Below are 19,642 nucleotides of genomic sequence, written 5' to 3' on the forward strand. Positions count from 1 at the left end.
GTGCTAAATTCTCTTAACTTCTGCATGTCTATAAAACTTTATTTCTCCATCAGTTTTGAATGAGATCTTTGCCGGATATGGTATCTTGGTTGTAGATATTTCTCTTTCAATACTTTAAATATATTCTACCATTCCCTTCTGGCCTGCAGAATTTTTGCTGAAAGATCCACTGTTAATCATATGGGTTTTCCCTTGTCTGTTACTTGTTGCTTTTCCCTTGCTGCTTTTAATATTTTTCCTTTGTGCTTAATCTCTGTTCAGCTCAGTTCAGTCACTCGGTCATGTCTGACTCTTTGTGACCCCATGAATTGCAGCACACCAGGCCTTCCTGTCCATCACCAACTCCCGGAGTTCACTCAAACTCACGTCCATCGAGTCAGTGATGCCATCCAGCCATCTCATCCTCTGTCATCCCCTTCTCCTCCTGCCCCCAATCCCTCCCAGCATCAAAGTCTTTTCCAATGAGTCAACTCTTCTCATGAGGTGGCCAAAGTACTGAAGTTTCAGCTTTAGCATCATTCCTTCCAAAGAACACCCAGGGCTGATCTCCTTCAGAATGGATTGGTTGGATCTCCTTGCAGTCCAAGGGACTCTCAAGAGTCTTCTCCAACACCACAGTTCAAAAGCATGAATTCTTCAGCGCTCAGCCTTTTTCACAGTCCAACTCTCACAACCATACATGACCACAGGGAAAACCATAGCCTTGACTAAACGGACCTTAGTCGGCAAAGTAATGTCTCTGCTTTTGAATATGCTATCTAGGTTGGTCATAACTTTTCTTCCAAGGAGTAAGCATCTTTTAATTTCATGGCTGCAATCACCATCTGCAGTGATTTTGGAGCCCCCACAAAATAAAGTCTGACACTGTGTCCACTGTTTCCCCATCTATTTCCCATGAAGCGTTGGGACCAGATGCCATGATCTTCGTTTTCTGAATGTTGAGCTTTAAGCCAACTTTTCTGCTCTCCTCTTTCACTTTCGTCAAGAGGCTTTTTAGTTCCTCTTCACTTCTGCCACAAGGGTGGTATCATCTGCATATCTGAGGTTATTGATATTTCTCCCAGCAATCTTGATTCCAGCTTGTGTTTCTTCTAGTCCAGCATTTCTCATGATGTACTCTGCATATAAGTTAAATAAGCAGGGTGACAATATACAGCCTTGATGGACTCCTTTTCCTATTTGGAACCAGTCTGTTGTTCCATGTCCAGTTCTAACTGTTGCTTCCTGACCTGCATACAGATTTCTCAAGAGGCAGGTCAGGGGGTCTGGTATTCCCTTCTCTTGAAGAATTTTCCACAGTTTATTGTGATCTACACAGTCAAAGGCTTTGGCATAGTCAATAAAGCAGGAAGAGATGTTTTTCTGGAACTCTCTTGCTTTTTCCATGATCCAGCGGATGTTGGCAACTTGATCTCTGGTTCCTCTGCCTTTTCTAAAACCAGCTTGAACATCAGGGAGTTCACGGTTCACGTATTGCTGAAGCCTGGCTTGGAGAATTTTGAGCATGACTTTACTAGCGTGTGAGATGAGTGCAATTGTATGGTAGTTTGAGCATTCTTTGGCATTGCCTTTCTTTGGGATTGGAATGAAAACTGACCTTTTCCAGTCCTGTGGCCACTGCTGAGTTTTCCAAATTTGCTGGCATATTGAGTGTAGCACTTTCACAGCATCATCTTTCAGGATTTGAAATAGCTCAACTGGAATGCCATCACCTCCACTAGCTTTGTTCATAGCGATGCTTTCTAAGGCCCACTTGACTTCACATTCCAAGATGTCTGGCTCTAGATTAGTGATCACATCATCATCATTATCTGGGTTGTGAAGATATTTTTTGTATAGTTCTTCTGTGTATTCTTGCCACCTCTTCTTAATATCTTCTGCTTCTGTTAGGTCCATACCATTTCTGTCCTTTATTGAGCCCATCTTTGCCTGAAATGTTCCCTTGATATCTCTAATTTTCTTGAAGAGATCTCTAGTCTTTCCCATTCGATTGTTTTCCTGTATTTCTTGGCATTGATTGCTGAGGAAGGCTTTCTTATCTCTCCTTGCTATTCCTTGGAACTCTGCATTCAGATGCCTATATCTTTCCTTTTCTCCTTTGCTTTTCACTTCTCTTCTTTTCACAGCTATTTGTAAGGCCTCTCCAGACAGCCATTTTGCTTTTTTGTGTTTCTTTTCCATGGCGATGGTCTTGATCCCTGTCTCCTGTACAATGTCATGAACCTCAGTCCGTAGTTCATCAGGCACTCTATCTATCAGATCTAGGCCCTTTAATTTATTTCTCACTTCCACTGTATAATCATAAGGGATTTGATTTAGGTCATACCTGAATGGTCTAGCGGTTTTCCCTTCTTTCTTCAATTTAAGTCTGAATTTGATAATAAGAAGTTCATGATCTGAGCCACAGTCAGCTCCTGGTCTTATTTTTGTTGACTGTATAAAGCTTCTCCATCTTTGGCTGCAAAGAATGTAATCAATCTGATTTTGATGTTGACCATCTGGTGATGTCCATGTGTAGAGTCTTCTCTTGTGTTGTTGGAAGAGGGTGTTTACTATGACCAGTGCATTTTCTTGGCCAAAGTCTATTAGTCTTTGCCCTGCTTCTTTCTGCATTCCAAGTAGATAATTGGAGATAATAATACATATAATCTCTGTTAGCTTCATTAATATGTGTATTGATGTGTTCTCCTTGGGTTTATCCATTAAGGAACTCTCTGTGCTTCTTGGACTTGATTGACTATTTCCTTTCCCATGTTGGGGAAGTTTTCAACTATAATTTATTTAAATATTTTCTCAGTGCATTTCTTTTCTTAGTCTTCATCTGGGACTCCTATAACTTGAATGTTGGTGTGTTTAATATTGTCCCAAAGGTTTCTGAGGCTATCATCGACTCTTCATTCTTTTCCCTTTATTCTGCTCTTCAGCAGTTATTTTCATCATTCTATCTTCCAGTGCACTTATCCGTTCCTCTGCCTCAGTTATTCTGCTATTGTTTCCTTCTAGAGTATTTTTAATTTCAGTAATTGTTTTGTTTGTCTCTGAATGCTTATTATTTAACTCTTGTAGGTCTTTGTTAATTGCTTCTTGTATTTCTTCCATTTTGTTTTCAAGGTTTATGATCATCTTTACTGCCATTATTCTGAATTCTTTTTCAGGTAGTTTGCCTAATTTTCTCCACTTGAGGCGTCGTTTTCCAAGGCTTTAGGGTTTTATTCTTTCTTCCTTTCGGTTTTTGTCCTTGAGGGAAAGGTTGGTTAAGTGGTTGGTGTTGATTTCTTGTTAGGGGTGATATGCCCGTGTTCTAATAGGAGGAGATCAAGCATATCAAGCAGGCCATTTCAGAAGTAATGGGACATATACACACATTTCCACACATACAGTTATAACCAAAGTATTCTAAAGAAAAGAGCATAGGAGATTGACCTGCTGAACAGGGAAATCAAAATTTATGTTGACCAATTAAAAGAAGAGCTAGCTAATGCTGAATCTGGAAAACTGAGCACGAGCAGAGTGCCAACTGGTGAATATAAGAAAGAGAGCACATCAATTTAACTTCCTTGGTGAAAAAGGAAAGAGCACAGGAAAAAGGGGAGAAGAAAAATGAGAGAAAAAGAAAAGGAGAAGGCAGGGAAAAGTGAAAAGGAGGTGGTGGGAAAGACAGTTAGAAAAAGAGAGAGAAAAGAAATAATAGAAAAGCAAAGATAAATAGACATGAAAATTTTTTCTATATATTCAGGAATATCTACAGACTATAAAGAACTATAGGATAAGCAGTTGAATATAAAAAAAATTAAAAAACTCATTAAAAAGGGGTAAAAATATTTTTAAAATCTTAAAATGAAAAAATTTTTAACAAGAAAAGTACAGAGGAAAACTTCACAGCATCACAAAATGCTAATGTTCAGGTGGAAATATATAGGGGAGAAAACCAGTGTGATTTGTAAGAAAAAAAAGAAAATAGTATGGTTCTCAAGGTTATAGTTCTTGGTTGTGGAGTCTGCCCCCTTGGATGCTGTTGGGTTAGTGTCCCATGAGGTTTTCCTGGTTGGGGGAGCTTGCACCTGTGTTCTGGTTGGTGGAGCTAGGTCTTCTCTCTCTGAAGAGCAGTGCAGAGTCCAGTAGTAGTAGGCTTTGGGCTATCAAAGGGTTCAGTGTGTCTTTGGGCAGTCCTTCTGTCTTTGACAGTGTTAGACATGTCCATCTCCACAGCTGCTTCAAAGTGGCTCTCTCAGTGTATCTTACTGCCACCAGCCCCCTACTTGTCCCTGGCATCATTGCTGATGCTTCTGTTCCCTGTCCTACCCTACACAGATGGCTGAAGCTTGCTGGGTAGGGGCTTGTGTGGATATTTTCTCAGCTCCCTGACCAAGCCCTTTGCACTGTGGTGTCTTGTGTGGGGCTTCCCTCAGCCTGCTGAGCTCACCCTCTGTGTCATGGGGTTTGTGTGCACTTGTCTCGGCTTCCTGGGCCCTTCTTCTGCATTGTGGGGCTTGTGCACACTTGTTTCAGCTCCCCAGGCCTGCCCTCTGCATTGCAGAGCTGGTGTGCACTGGTTTTGGTTCCGTGGACCCTCTCTCTGGGTTGCAGGGCTTGTGTGCACTTGTTTCGTCTCACCAGCCTGCCCTCTCTGTCTCAGGGCTTGTGTGTTCTTCTTTTGGCTCCTCAGGCCCACCCTCTGTGCAGCGAGAGTTGTGTGCACTGCCCTAGGTTTGTATCTCTTCTCAGCACCCTGGCCTGCCCTTTGCGCCACAAGGGTTGTGCGCTGGGGAGGTTTGTATGCCACGCCACACTTGGCTACCCAGGCTTGCCCTCTGTGCTGCTGGATTTCTGTGGGCTTCTCTCAGTTCCCTGAGCCCTCAGTCTGGCTGGGGCCACAGTCTCCGAGTTGTTCAAGGGCTGAGAAGTGCAAGTTTTTCTGTTTTCTGCCCTCTAAGTCCCTGCTCTGCCCTCCACAGCTCCCCCTTGGATCCACCTGCAACAGAGCTTCCCAGTGCATGGGCACTTCTCCTGTTCCAGGACTCCCTCCCTTCCTCAGGGCGCAAGCTCCTGTCCAGAAGTTCTCTGTCTTTTCTTTCTTTCATGTCATCATCCTATCTCTTACCTCATTTCAGGGAGCTTAGCCTGGTCCCCTGGAGGCCTGAGGTCTTCAGCTGTCGTCTAGAGGTTGCTTTGTAGGAGTTGTTACATATCTTGATGAGTTTTTGATGTATTTGTGGGAAGGTTGGTGATCTCCCTGTCTTACTCCTCTGCCACTTCTTCCTGACCTCTTCAAAATTCTATTTATTTTTAAAACTCAGCTTAGACATCTTTACCTCCAAGAAGACATTTTAAAACTTCTTTTTATCTAAGTTTGTATTTGTTGTCTTTCTGCATCCCATGTATATCTCCATTATTAAACTTAACCCTTTAAAAATCTATATCAGTTGTTGTTTGTTTCTCCCAAAGTATTTCTTTTTTAACTCTATTACTGGGTCTTTGGAGAAAATGACTGTTTCATGCTCCTTTCCTTCACAATACCTATTACAGTCCCTGACACAAAATATTACTGAATACATGCTTGTTGTTTTAAGGAATGAGTTAATGTATATATGTTGGTTTTATTATTTTTCTCAGTAAGATCAGAAACATTTTTTTGTTTTTTCATGTGAAGCCATTATCTCTGAGTCTTTAGATAATAGTCATAGTAGAGGAAACTATCATACTGAAGAAAAGAAAACTAATTCCATCTGTGATATGGTTCCTTGTTTTAATAAGAAATTGCTTTACACAGAATAGGAAAAATAAGTCATGATATGGTGATTAATAGAAAAAAGAATTCTTATATTACCTCTAAGAAAAGGTTCTCTATTTTTTCCTAATCAATATAAATAAGTGAAGGGATAATGAAGGTAGAGAATATTTATTTATGCCATTTAAACTCATAAATAATGATAGGCACGAAATCTTTCTTTCTTTGTATTTGCATTCATTCAAATATGAAAGTACCGATAACGTTTCAAATTGTCAGTTTACTCAACAGAAATATGTCTATTTTTTAATCTTAGGAACCAGGTATCAATAACTTGGGGGAAAATATTATTTTTCTTTGTGAAAAGAATGTATGTCTTTGCTTTAAAACACTGGAATTTGCCACAAGTTGGTAGACTATCAATTTGGTATTGATTGCTGAATTTCAAAGAATTTGAGTGTCAGTCAAGTTTTGGCAATGCTCATGTTTATTTTAATTCCCAAGTATATGAAAAAGATGATAATCTATTTTATATATTTATAGTATTTTTGTTGATTAGTATCTGTCTTTAAAAAATCTGGTCAGACTGCCCAGAAATTATATTATATTATATATAATTATATTATACCATTTGAATAATTGATTTTCTTACTGATGGAAAACTACCAATGAAAGGCAAACAGCAAAAAGCAAAAAAGCGTTCATTTTATAAATATGACATCAAGTAAACCAGGGAACAACTGAGAAAGGAATTCTGCTAAAGTAATTAGAAATCAAGAACATTGAGAATCCATGACTTCATCAGTCTGGGGACAATTAATTTTATTACAGTTTGTTAAATAACCTCCTGAAAATACAAGCATCATGTAAACTAAGAGACACACAGGAGCAATGAGAAGAGCTATAGATAGAGAGTAAATGGAGCATTTCCCATGGTGACTTTTATGCTACTATGACTTCAAAATACTTTAGTTATCTTTAAAAAACATTAGAATTATTTAATTGTGATGTTTGAATGAGGCATTTACATTAAAACACTGTAATCAAAATATTTGAAGTATTTTTTGAGGTACTTCAAAAGTACAAAGTTGAAAATGGAAGCCATTGCCTTATAAAAATGGAGAATAAATATGGGGATTTTGGAGATGACAATTTTGAAACGATTCTTTCATTTGTTTTCTCATACAGAATTAGTAATTACTCTCAGTTGTGCTATCTCTAAACAAAGATCTCATTCATCAAAATTTTCATTCTTCATATTGTGTTCAGTTGACAAACTTGTATGCTTCAGTATCATTCCAACATGTTCATTTCAAATATTGCATCCTTATTTCTGTTGACCAGTTTGTTCTAGTATTGTATTTATCACTGACCATGTGATAGCCCACCCCCCCCCCTGAATATTCTATAGCTATCTCTCCATCTTTTTCTAATCTCCCCTCTGACTCTATATCTCTTGGACCCAGTCAACAATGCTTTTAAAGTGTATGTTTGGTCTGGTCCATTAACTGACAAGAAATTGCTGACGGCGAGTCTTCTCGGTTTGTATGGATGAACATTCTCTTTCAATTGTTGGAAACAAAGGTAGTAATTGAAAATCTTTCTCTGATAGAGAAAGAAAATGTATTCAATTAAATTTAAGAGCACAATATATTTTGCATGAATCAAAGTGGGATGATTTTTCTTGATCAATCCATTTTAGACTCTTCTTCATTGAATCAACCAAGGGACAATCTTAGGACATCAAATAAAGGATTTGGGGGGTCTATTTGTTAAGGATAAGGCACATCACTAACCCAAACACACAGGTAGTACTTATTGGATATTTTGGGAGTTCAATTAAAACATAAATTTTAGAGAATATCTTTCCTCCTATTGATTTAATGACTGATATGCTTTGAAAATTGGCCATTTTAGAAAATTATAAGTTGAAATAGGGAAGTGATATTTTACTGATTTGGATTATATTCTAGGACAGCATCATAAGCACATAATATATAGCAAAAATGCCTCAAATTTGAATGATACAGAAAATGGCTCTGTGTATGTGTGTGTATGTGGAGAGGAAGAATCATGAAGAGGCCATATACCTTAGCTTTAATGGTATGGACAGATTTATTGGACAAGTGAAGGAGTCTGTCTGCTGGTTTATGTTCTTGGGAATAATCAACCATATGGAGGAATTTTATGTATATAGGTAGATCTTCTTGACCCATAAAACACTCTCTTTATGTCACTTGCCAGGTCAAAAAGTTAATTTTTCACTGCCTACAAGAGAAAGTCCATAGTAAAGGCCTTGTCTAAACTGGTCTTTATTTTCTTATTCAACTTCTCATGATTCCTCAGTATTTATTCTCTGATCCAGTTTGGATGCCATACACAGTATTTCCAAACACAACATTCTCTCTCTTCTCCATGTCCAATTCATTTATTTTCATCTATTCAAATTTTGCCCATTCTGCAAAGATTAATTCAAGTTACATTCCCTTCAAAAGAAAATAGAGTTCACATTTCTTTTTCTTATAAAATATTATAACTGATTTTCCATGTGACATCTGATCTGGTTCTATTTTGTATGGCCATTTGTTTTTGATGTTATATAACTTTTCCTTAGGTTTATTAATGTAAATTTTCCAAAAGTGGGGATGATATCTTTAAAAACTCTACTGTGCTTGGTTTAATACTAAACTTTTAGTTACTCAAATATATGTTGAGATGAATGGATATGGATGAATTTACTTAGCCAATTGTTGTTCAGTTGCTAAGTTGTGTCTGATTCTTTGTGACTCTATGGACTACAGCATGCTGTGTTTCCCTGTCCCGCACTATCTCCTGGAGTTTGCTCAGATTTATGCCCATTGAGTTGATGATGCTATCCAGCCATCTCATCCTCTATCTCCCCCTTCTCCTCCATGGTGGTTATGTGTAATTGGTATTCTTACTACCTGATAACACAACTCAAATGATATTCTTTACAAATAATGAGCCAGACTTTTTCTTTTCCTTCTCAAGGGATAGTCATTGTTAGGTACAGTCTTCTACAATGAAATATGGAATGAGATTTTGCCATGCTAAGAGCTCTGAAAGTGAAAGTCACTCAGTCGTGTCCGACTCTTTGTGATCTCATGGACTGTACAGTCCATGGGATTCTCCAGGCCAGAATACTGGAGCGGGTAGCCATTCCCTTCGCCAAGGGATCTTCCCAACCCAGGGATCGAACCCAGGTCTCCTGCACTGCAGGCAGATTCTTTACCAGCTGGGTCAGAGGGAAGCCCGCTGAGAGCTCTAACTGCTCTACCTGGGATTAACTGTGTGCCGTTGGACCATGGACAGGTCCCTCAGTCTTTGGATTTCTCTGTTTCTCTGTCAACAAAATGCAATGAAAGACTTTCTTTCCTTTTCTTGACAACAGAAGTTATAGGGAATAAAGAACCTTACCCTTGTCTTTCTTGTTCTTTTCAAACAGAATAGTCATCAGCATTTCAGGGTCAGTTTTGTTTGTTTATGTTTTTGGGTTTTTTTGGCCATCCTGTGTAGCTTGTGGGATCTTAGTCCCCCCAGACCTCGAACTTGTGGCCTCTGCAATGGAAGTGTGGAGTCCTAACCACTGGACCACCAGGAATTCCTAAGGGTTAGTTTTTAAAAGTATAAATATTTTAAACTCTCTTTAAAAGTTTTGTGTGAGATAATATTGTTTTGCTATACTCTTGGCAAATAAAACTCTTGGTTAAAAGATTATATGTATAAAAAATATAAAAAGCAAATATTTTATTGTCTTTTCAAATTATTTTGTTTCTTATTATGTATTCAAAGCTTAATTGACAGATGAGCAATGAGTTAAGACATAAAACAGGTTTAAATTATACAGATTAAATTATACTCTACATAAATTATACTTTAGGTAGCATCCTGTATACAAACTTATTATATCAGAAAATATAATGTATAATTTCCATTTTACATTTTCAAGCTCTTATTGTCTATTTATTCAGACTGTAATTAAGATAAAAGACTTGAGAACTTTGGAATGGCTGAACAACCAAAGTTACAGTTTCCAAACTGTACACCAAGAAGGCCTGGGAGAATGTAATGAATGCATAGGAGTGCAGATATATTAAAATTTTGAGGGAAACACAGTAAAATTTGACATCTGTTGAAAATTGAGAAAATATTGGCTTGAGGTAATTTAGTTTAACAGTGAATTGTGCTACATTGTTTTGATCCATTCATACATTTGCAAGCTAGGTTTATTAAAGTGGCTGCCACAGGAAAAAGTGTGGAGCAGGAAATGAAGTGGCAATGTTCAATCTCATCTCAAGTTTTGAGAAACTGCAATGCCCAGCTACAAAATAACTAAATAAATAACTACAAATGTTTAAGAATGAAATGCAAATTTCCACTTTATATATTTATACATTTTATTTTATTTTTTTTCACCCTTTATTTTTTTTATTATTTTATTTTTTTTTTAATTTTAAAATCTTTAATTCTTACATGTGTTCCCAAACATGAAACCCCCTCCCACCTCCCTCCCCATAACATCTCTGTGGGTCATCCCCATGCACCAGCCCCAAGCATGCTGTATCCTGCGTCAGACATAGACTGGTGATTCAATTCTTACATGATAGTATACATGATAGAATGCCATTCTCCCAAATCATCCCACCCTCTCCCTCTCCCTCTGAGTCCAAAAGTCCGTTATACACAGCTGTGTCTTTTTTCCTGTCTTGCATACAGGGTCGTCATTGCCATCTTTCTAAATTCCATATATATGTGTTAGTATACTGTATTGGTGTTTTTCTTTCTGGCTTACTTCACTCTGTATAATCGGCTCCAGTTTCATCCATCTCATCAGAACTGATTCAAATGAATTCTTTTTAACGGCTGAGTAATACTCCATTGTGTATATGTACCACTGCTTTCTTATCCATTCATCTGCTGATGGACATCTAGGTTGTTTCCATGTCCTGGCTATTATAAACAGTGCTGCGATGAACATTGGGGTACATGTGTTTCTTTCAATTCTGGTTTCCTCGGTGTGTATGCCCAGCAGTGGGATTGCTGGGTCATAAGGCAGTTCTATTTGCATTTTTTTAAGGAATCTCCACACTGTTTTCCATAGTGGCTGTACTAGTTTGCATTCCCACCAACAGTGTAGGAGGGTTCCCTTTTCTCCACACCCTCTCCAGCATTTATTGCTTGCAGATTTTTGGATCGCAGCCATTCTGACTGGTGTGAAGTGGTACCTCATTGTGGTTTTGATTTGCATTTCTCTGATAATGAGTGATGTTGAGCATCTTTTCATGTGTTTGTTAGCCATCTGTATGTCTTCTTTGGAGAAATGTCTATTTAGTTATTTGGCCCATTTTTTGATTGGGTCGTTTATTTTTCTGGAATTGAGCTGCATGAGTTGCTTGTATATTTTTGAGATTAGTTGTTTGTCAGTTGCTTCATTTGCTATTATTTTCTCCCATTCAGAAGGCTGTCTTTTCACCTTGCGTATATTTTCCTTTGTTGTGCAGAAGCTTTTAATTTTAATTAGATCCCATTTGTTTATTTTTGCTTTTATTTCCAGAATTCTGGGAGGTGGATCATAGAGGATCCTGCTGTGATTTATGTCGGAGAGTGTTTTGCCTATGTTCTCCTCTAGGAGTTTTATAGTTTCTGGTCTTACATTTAGATCTTTAATCCATTTTGAGTTTATTTTTGTGTGCGGTGTTAGAAAGTGATCTAGTTTCATTCTTTTACAAGTGGTTGACCAGTTTTCCCAGCACCACTTGTTAAAGAGATTGTCTTTACTCCATTGTATATTCTTGCCTCCTTTGTCAAAGATAAGGTGTCCATATGTGTGTGGATTTATCTCTGGGCTTTCTGTTTTGTTCCATTGATCTATATGTCTGTCTTTGTGCCAGTACCATACTGTTTTGATGACTGTGGCTTTGTAGTAGAGCCTGAAGTCAGGCAAGTTGATTCCTCCAGTTCCATTCTTCTTTCTCAAGATTGCTTTGGCAATTCGAGGTTTTTTGTATTTCCATACAAATCTTGAAATTATTTGTTCTAGTTCTGTGAAAAATATGGCTGGTAGCTTGATAGGGATTGCATTATACATTTTATTTTATAAAATTAATTTTTATTGAAGTATCAGTTCAGCTCAGTATTTCAGTCATGTCCAACTCTTTGTGACTCCATGGGCTGCAGCACGCCAGGCTTCCCTGTCCTTCACCAACTCCCGGAGCTTGCTCAAACTCATGTCCATCGAGTCGGTGATGCCATCCAACCATCTCATCCTCTGTCATCCTCTTCTCCTCCTGTCTTCAATCTTCCCCAGCATCAAGGTCTTTTCAGATGAGTCAGTTCTTCACATCAGGTGGCCTAAGTATTGGAGCTTCAGCTTCCGTATCAGTCCTTCCAATGAATATTCAGGGATGATTTCCTTTAGGATTGACTGGTTTAATCTCCTTGCAGTCCAAGGGACTCTCAAGAGTCTTCTCCAACACCACAGTTCAAAAGCATCAATTCTTCAGCCTCAGCCTTCTTCATGTTCAAGCTCTCAAATCCATATATGACTACTGGAAAAGCCATAGCTTTGACTAGACAGACCTTTGTTGGCAAAGTAATATCTCTGGCTTTTAATATGCTGTCTAGGTTTGTCATAGCTTTTCTTCCAAGGAGCAAGTGTTTTTGAATTTCATGGCTGCAGTCACCATCTTCAGTGATTTTGGAGCCCAAAACAATAAAGTCTCTCACTGTTTCCATTGTTTCCCCATCTATTTGCCATGAAGTGATGGGACCGGATGCCATGATCTTAGGTTTCTGAATGTTGAGTTTTAAGCCAGCTTTTTGCTCTCCTCTTTCACTTTCATCAATAGGCTCTTTAGTGCTTCTTTGCTTTCTGCCATAAGGGTGGTGTCATCTGCATATCTGAAGTTATTGATATTTCTCCCAGCAATCTTGATTCCAGCTTGTGCTTCATCCAGCCCAGCATTTCTCATGATGTACTCTGCATATAAGTTAAATAAGCAGGGTGACAATATACAGCCTTGACGTACTCCTTTCCCAATTTGGAATCAGTCTGTTGTTCCATGTCTGGTTCTAACTGTTGATTCTTGACCTGCATACAGACAGGTAAGGTGGTCTAGTATTCCCATCTCTTGAAGAATTTTCCACAGTTTATTGTGATGCACACAGTCAAATGCTTTGGCATAGTCAATAAAGCAGAAGTAGACATTTTTCTTGAACTCTTATTTTTCCTATGATCCAACAGATGTTGGAAATTTGATCTCTGGTTCCTGTGCCTTTTCTAAATCCAGCTTGAACATCTGGAAGTTCATGCTTCACATACTGTTGAAGCCTGGCTTGGAGAATTTTGAGCATTACTTTGTTAGCGTGTAAGATGAGTGCAATAGTTTGAGCATTCTTTGGCATTGCCTTTCTTTGGGACTGGAATGAAAACTGACCTTTTCCAGTCCTGTGACCACTGTTGAGTTTTCCAAATTTGCTGGCATATTGAGTGTAGCACTTTCACAGCATCATCTTTTTGGATTTGAAATAGCTCAGCTGGAAACCCATCATGTCCACTAGCTTTGTTCATAGCGATTCTTCCTAAGGCCCACTTGACTTTGCATTCCAGGATGTCTGGTTCTAGGTGAGTGATCACACCATCGTGATTATCTGGATTGTGAATATCCTTTTTGTATAGTTCTTCTGTGTATTCTTGTCACCTCTTCTTAATATCTTCTGCTTCTGTTAGGTCCATACTATTTTTGTCCTTTATTGTGCCCATCTTTGCGTGAAATGTTCCCTTGGTGTCTCTAATTTTCTTGAAGAGATCTCTAGTCTTTCCCATTCTATTGTTTTCCTCTATTTCTTTGCATTGATCACAGAGGAAGGCTTTCTTATCTCTCCTTGCTCTTCTTTGGAACTCTGAATTGAGATGGGTATATCATTTCTTTTCTCCTTTGCCTTTAGCTTCTTGCTTCTCTTCTCAGCTATTGAGGTATAGTTACCTTGCAATGCTGGGTTAGTTTCTAGTGTACAGAAAAATGGATCAGCTGTAATCCTTCCCATTAGTTCACCACAGAGCACTGAGTAGAGTTTTCTGAGCTATTCAGTAGGTTCTCACTAGTTATCTGTTTTACAAATAGTATCAATAGTATATATATATATGTCAATCCCAGTCTCTTAAATCATCCCACCCCTCTTTTACCCCTTGATATCCATATACTTGTTCTCTACATCCATGTCTCTATTTCTGTTTTGTAAATAAGATCATCTATATCATTAAACTTTTTTTTATTTTTTAAAATTTTATTATTGGAGTATAATTGCTTTACAAATTTGCATTAGTTTCTGCTGTACAACAAAGTGAATCAGCTGTCCCCTCCTTCCTGAGCCTCCCTGCCACTCACCTCTTGTCCCACCCTTCTAGGTCATCATGGAGCACAGAGCTGAGCTTCCTGTGAGGTACAGCAACTAGCTATCTATTATGCATATGGTATTGTATATATGTCAATGCTACTGTTTCAGTTCTTCCTCCCCTCTCCTACTCCTGCTGTGCCCACATGTCCATTCTCTCTGTCTGCCTCTGGATTCCTGTCCTGCAAATAGATTCATCTGTGCCATTTTTCTAGATATATGTTAATATATTATATTTGTTTTTCTCTTTCTGACTTACTCCCCTCTGTATGACATTCTCTATCTATCCATGTCTCTGCAAATGGCACTATTTCATTGCATTCAATGACTGTGTAATATTTCATTGTATATAGGTACCACATCTTATTCATCTGTTGATGTACAGTTAGGTTGCTTCCATGTCCTGGCTATTGTAAAGAGTGCTGTAATAAACAGTGGGGTACATGTGTCTTTTTAAATTATGATATTCTCTGGGTATATGCCTAGTAGTATGATAATTCTATTTTTAGATTTTAAAGGAAGCTCCATTTTGTTCTCCAAAGTGGGTGTATCAATTTACAGTCTCACCAACAGAGAAATTTTACAACTGTATGGAAATACAAAAAACCCTAAATAGCCAAAACAATCTTGAGAAAGAAAAAGGGAGCTAGAGGAATCATGATCTCTGTCTTCAGGCCATACTACACAGCTATAGGAATCAAGATAGTATATATTGTTATCTTGCATAGAAAAAATGGCAAAAATGTAAAAAGTACATATTTTAAATGCTACTAAGTTGCTAGGACATAAATCCTAATAAAACTGCCTTATACACTGAATTGTTAAGTATTTCTTTTGGTTTAGGGTATTATTAAAAATTATTTGAAAACCTAAAAAGCAAGAAAATTTGGGTCTTCTCTGAGAAAGAAGTGGAAAGACTTTTCCACTGGGCATAAAGTAGAACTGGGAAAGATAGAGTCAGCTTATGTCTACATAATCTGCAAGGAAACACAGAATCACTTGTGTGGTCTTGTTGCACAGGCTTTGGAATGACTATTTATGCAATCACATGCTACTTATCTGGAAACAAGGATGACGCTACTTATGTGACCATAACAAGTCCCTGTATGAATTCAAGAAAAGAATATTTTACTTTTAGTTCACAGTGGTGGTATAACTGTCTGTCCATTGTAGTATACCAATAGAGGAATTACTACTTATAGTGCTCATTGAAAGGAGAACTGTTAGAAATGAGTAAACATATGTTTTACTTTAAAATTTCATGTCTTTTGGTGGATAAAAATTTTAGAATTATTTTAACTAATTTTTTAGACTTGAACTGATCTATTAATTATTGAGATCAGTTATTTCAATATCACCCTTAAACCCTTTCCAAAGATTATCATGCAAATGAGTATAAATTGTGACTTTTTTCTTAATTTTAAACAAATATTTTTCTATTAATTACTTTAAGGGATCTAAGTACACCGCCGTTTGATCATCATTAATAACACTTTACTAATGTTTATTTTATACCTAGTGACAGTGGCATAATATTTCATTCTGAATGCTAAAACTTTTAAGAATTCTAGTATTTATATTAAAATTGGATTAAAAATAGATTATTAATTTAAAATAATGATTACATGATGGAGTGCGTCAGCTCAGTTGCTCGGTCATGTCTGACTCTTTGTGATCCCACGGACTGAGTGAATATGCACGACAAATTGAATATATTTAAGTAAATGTCTACTAACATTAACAAGGTTATATAAAGACACACATTGATAATTCATACTAATTCTTGTTAGCTGTCAAGCTTAATAAGTTGCAGACAGGAAAATATGATTCCTTTTTATAATATAATAAAGCAGACAGAAGAATTAGGTTATGAAAAGACAGAGAGAGAGTGAACATCTAACCAAATACAATTGAGTTGAAATTTTTTCTTTTTATCCATTTAATTCTGTGGACCATGTTTATGGCAGCTTCATTTAAGAAGCTCTCAGGCAATTAAAGAAGGGATTTGAGGAGAAATTGCATTCTCAGAAAGGATGTGATAGGGAGGAAAAAGAGGAACTGACCCTATAATATGTGAGGTGAAATTTTTCTAGGCACAAGACATATCTGGAAATAAAATTAATAATTCCACAAACAGAAAAAAAGATTATTAAATCTTGGGGACTGATGATATTCTGAAGATTTTACTCAACTCTTTTAATTTATAGATGTGGGGTCTATGACCCAGAGAGATTAAGCAGCTTGCTTTTGGGTCACATGGCTAGTCATTAGCTGAGTGGTTACTATGAAATAAAGCTTCTGCACAAATCAGTGCTTTTTCATAATATTATGTTCCAGAGAATACTTCCAATGTATAATATGTATTTATAATGCAATAAGCCACTCATCCAGCCATCTCATCCTCTGTCGTCCCCTTCTCCTCCTATCCCCAATCCCTCCCAGCATCAGAGTCTTTTCCAATGAGTCAAGTCTTTGCTTTGAGGTGGCCAAAGTACTGGAGCTTCAGCTTCAGCATCATTCCCTCCAAAGAACACCCAAGGCTGATCTCCAGGTATCTCTTTACATATGAACAAAGCAGATAGTTGATCTCATTTTGATACTTAATGTTGTTGTTATTTATTCGCTCAGTCGTGTCCGACATTTTGTGACCCCATGGACTGTAGCCTGCCAAGCTCCTCTGTCCATGAGATTTCCCAGGTGAGAATACTGGAGTGGGTTGCCATTTTCTTCACCAGGGGATCATTCCGATCCAGGGATCGAATCCACGTCTTTTGCATCTCCTGAACTGGCAGATGGATTCTTTACCACTGAGCCACTGGGGAAGTCCTCTGAGCCACCAGGGAAGTCCTTATGCATGAATATGAAGCATGATATCTCTGCTTTTATTTGTTCAGTCTTTCACTGAATGCTTTCCCCCTTATAAAAAAGAGATTATAAGAAAGTGGGAGAGACAGATCTCATTTATGAAACATGGACATAGAGTTAACCTGCAAATATGGAATATGTGTGTGTGTGGTAATTTTCTAAGTCAGGGATACAGAAAAATTTGTCCTACTTAGGAATTCACTAGCTGTTATATTTCTTTGAAGAACTTGCTTTACTATTACATGCACAGTTCCTGTAAATTGCCAAATTTATGTAAAGATTGACTACAAGGAGTGATTTCCTCCTTGTCTTCTGATATAAAGCAAGAACACTTATGTAGTTAGATGTTGCAGGTTTTCTCGCTGAAGACTTGGATGGAAGAAAAGAAATTAGGAAAGTGTTTGAAGTTCTAAATTGCAAATAATTTGGAGACTGAGGACTGATGTCAGTTTTTTGTTTTTTGTTTTTAACTTGACAGAGGTAATTTTTCTTTACTTTTCTGGACAGAATGAAAACCAAATCAAATGAGGCAATGTAAGTGAAAAGACTTTATAAACAGCAATGTTGTACATGAAGGTAAGACATACACAACAATTTATTTTTATGTTTAAAGAGGAATTAGTCATCATTTTAATTAAGATGAGGAATCTACTCTCTTAAGGAATCCTTCCCAATGCTTGATCATTCTGAATTGAGTCCTCAACTGCCCTCACTGATTTCACAAACAAACCAAGTACATTACTGCATTTTCCTTTTCCAATAGGATACTATACTTTGAGGAATTTATCAAAACACAGTAAATTTAGCAGGACTGGATTTGTGGTAATGAGTTTGTGCAAGTTTTCCACCTAAAATCAGAGCACAAATCTTTCATTTTCAGTGGAATACTCTTTTCTAAAATATTTGGATTCCTTTTAATATTTCTAAAGCTTTAAATTTTTGTTTTATGGAGAATAGGTTATGTTGTCTTTTAAAGATGTTAATTCAAGTATAGCACATGGCATTGTTCATACAGAGAAGTTTTGAACCCTCCTCCTGAGCAGAAATATAAAGGAAACCCTTGAAAGTAAAATAGATTGATATACTATTTATATTTAGGGCTCCATTTATTTATAGTTTAAAAATCAGTCGGGAAATTGTGATCACCAATTCATACAGAAAATTGTAAGACCCACTTCTTCTGGCTAGATACTATAAAGAGTCTGATTCAAATGGTTCACTCAAAGCAAAAATGTCCCATAGGTGCAAAATTCTTTCTGGCAACAAACTTTCAGTGTAAACAAGAAGGCTCTTGGGCTGCCTGTAAATTTTGGAAACGAATGATACTTATTGCCTTGAACTCAGGCATTTGACTTTGAGGCAAGAGTATGAATGATTAGTAAAAGTTTTGGTTTAAGTTCAATGTAAAGGTTATTTGCCATTACCAAAAAAGAACATTTGTGTGAGTGTGTGAGCTACAGTAGTTATTAAAAGAATATAAAAGGCATATGCTGTTTAGTATCCAGAATAGACGATCTAAAATTATATGACTGTAAAGAACTTGACAGTTATATTATTATTACTGAAAAAGAGAACTAAAAATTCCAGCATTATGCTATGATTGATAATGCACAACAAGAATATTAAACAGCTTTCCCAGTATTGTAATAATGTAGTTTACCCGCCACCCCTCCCCCCAAAAAGGAAAAAGGGCCAGTGAAAGTTTTCAGCGGAACTGATGAATAAACTTTATGATAAAAATATAATGTGTCTCTAATTTCCAGTGGAAACAAATGCATATAGAATTAAGCGAAGTAGTGGGAAAATCAACAGTAGATACGCCATAAAATCAAAATAATAATAATAATTATAAATATAACTCTTATTATTATGTTTAAAAAGAGGCCTGATTTCCTCTGCTAAGAGGAGAAACTATGCAGTTAGCAATTAGCAGACTGAGAAAGAGTACATACATATATAGGACAACGGAGGATGAGGTGGTGGGGTGGCATCACCGACTCAATGGTCATGAGTTTGCGTACGCTCCAAGAGTTGGTGATGGACAAGGAAGCCTGGCATGCAGCAGTCTGTGGGATTGCAAAGAGTTGGACACTACTGAGCAACTGAACTGAGCTGAACTGATATATATATATATATATATATATATATATATATATATATATATATATATATACATACGTATATATATGTATATATATATGTATGTATTTGAAGGGGAGTATGTGAATGGTAATATGCAAGTTCATATCTTTAACACCTATTTAAAACCTGATTAAGGCATATCTCTGAATCAATTTGAGGGCATTTTCCCCAGATGTAAAAGGAATCTTCAGACAGCATTTACATGGATTTGGGTTCTCATAAACAAACGGGAAGATTTAGAACTAAAAGCAAACTGAGGTTGTGTTGCAGCAAAGGGTATTTGTTTAATCTGTTATAAAATAGACATAATCCAGAAACCTATCTGTCTTTACCTTGGAAGAAGCTTTAAAAGAAAAACTGCTTTTGCTTTCGTATCTCTACAGAGCGAAAGCCAGAACCTGTCAACTTTTCTTTCCAGAAAAGGGGAATGGTGGGGAGCGTGCTCAGGTGCTTTGGCTGCAGAGGGAAGCACAGCCAGGGACCCTTATTTGC

This window comes from Capricornis sumatraensis, chromosome 16 (assembly GCF_032405125.1).
Source record: "Capricornis sumatraensis isolate serow.1 chromosome 16, serow.2, whole genome shotgun sequence".
Taxonomy (NCBI): Eukaryota; Metazoa; Chordata; class Mammalia; order Artiodactyla; family Bovidae; genus Capricornis; species Capricornis sumatraensis.